Source organism: Orycteropus afer, unplaced genomic scaffold (genome assembly GCF_000298275.1).
Source record: "Orycteropus afer afer isolate SDZICR_OR568_19922 unplaced genomic scaffold, OryAfe1.0 scaffold00021, whole genome shotgun sequence".
Taxonomy (NCBI): Eukaryota; Metazoa; Chordata; class Mammalia; order Tubulidentata; family Orycteropodidae; genus Orycteropus; species Orycteropus afer.
In genome coordinates this window covers 12,919,622-12,921,602 of record NW_006921608.1, presented here as the reverse complement: position 1 = coordinate 12,921,602, position 1,981 = coordinate 12,919,622, and positions in this window count along the sequence as shown.

The window sequence follows — 1,981 nt, the reverse complement described above, 5'->3', positions numbered from 1 at the left end:
TATCTCGGAAGGAAGGTTGGGCAATCCTACTTCCGTAGTGATACTGCCTCGGAAACCCAAGGAGTGGTCGCTATGAGTCGGGGGCAACTCGACGGCAAAATAACAACAATAACAACATATATAAAATGTCAGATAATACTACATCTCTTAAGTCTGACTGTCTTCCCTCCTTCTGAGGAATTTAAAGTGTGTAGACAATAGAGTTCAAGATGAATGTCAATCCACAATCCAAGAGGCCTCTGGGATAAGACCTCCCCTCAAAATGACAAACACAGCTCAACAAATAAGCAGGAATAATTAGTAATAAATGATGCATAAAGTTCTACTCAATAAATATATTACATCAGTTGCCCACTCCATCTGTCTTTCAAGCACGGGTTTCCAACAGTCACCACTTACCTAAATGTTGTAAAATATTATCCCAGAATCACACAATCACTAGACTAAACAGTAATGATAAATGGATCTGCAGATAACAGAGACCAGATTCATCTGGTTGGGGAAAGGAACTGAATTAAACTTGGTAGGGAATGGACATCAAATATTAACTGAGGTGGGGATAATGGAGCAATATAATGTGAAAAGCCATCTGGAAATGATCTCTGTTTAGCTTTGAGTATCCGTGAAACAAGAGAACAAGCTTCACCTTTATTTATTGTTTTCCATGGTTTTTGCCGTCTTCTACCTTCACACCTGGGAGCTCTGGTAGCATAGTGGCTAAGGCACTTGCCTGCTAACCAGAAGGGTGGTGGTTCAAACCCACCAGCCACTCCTCGGAAGGAAGATGGGGCAATCTACGTCCGTAGTGATACTACCTCGGAAACCCAAGGAGGGGTCGCTATGAGTCAGGTCCTACTCGATGGCACATAACAACAACAACAACACCCTCATACCTAATAGCCAGAGGAACACAAAGCTGGGATAATCCATAGCAAAGAATATCAATTACACCAGCCACTCCTCGGGAGGAAGATGGGGCAATCTACTTCCATAGTGATACTGCCTCGGAAAACCAAGGAGGGATTGCTATGAGTCAGGTCCAACTCGACGGCACATAACAACAACAACAACATGGACTAATAAAATCTTTCCTGCTAATCAAGTAAAAAATGCTCATGTAAAAAATTTTAGAGGGACCATCACACTCTGAAACCCTCAGTAACAAATCTTAAATAAGTTGCCATTGAGTTGATTCAGACTTGTGGTGACCCGTATGTGTCAGAGCAGAACTTAGCTCCATAGGGTTTTCAGTGGTTAACTTTTCAGGACATCATCCGAGCTTTCTTTCAAAGTGCCTCTGGGTAGATTCAAACTTCTAACCTTTTAGTTAGCAGCTCAGCACATTAATGGTCTGTACTCCATAAAGTGCTAGATCAGGGCTGTAAAAGATCAGTCAGGTCTCAAAGAAGTTACATTTTTCCTTCTTTACTGTATTTTCTCACACATGATAAAACTAGCAAGTATTAACCACTTACTCCATGCCAGACACTGTGCTAAGTAATAATCTTATGAAGTTAGTAGAGGTGGGATCCAAACTCAAGGTGCTCTGATCCCAAAACCTGTGCTCTTAGCCACTCTGGCTTTACTAGTAAAAGTACACAGGCATGAAGCACCATGGTGTAACTATAAGCATTTCAATGCAGTTGGAATATAAAGTTTAAGAAATAGAGTGGAAAGACTTGAGGTAAGTGACACAGACAGGACCAAATCATGGAAGGCTTTGCATCCCATTTAAAGAAGTACAGGCTCTGTCTTGATCTTCTGGGACATTGGGAGGCACAGGAAATCCTAAGCAGGAGTACAATAGTCAGATTTGTGTTTTCGGAAGATTCTCCTGGTAGCATTAAGGACGATGCACTGTTTGCCTACTGCTGGTTAGGCAGATTGCAAACCCCACAATCACAGCAATCACTGCACTCTGGAGACACAGTCAGTTAGCTCAGAGTTAGTGTTATTACAACCAGGCTTAATGTGATAATTA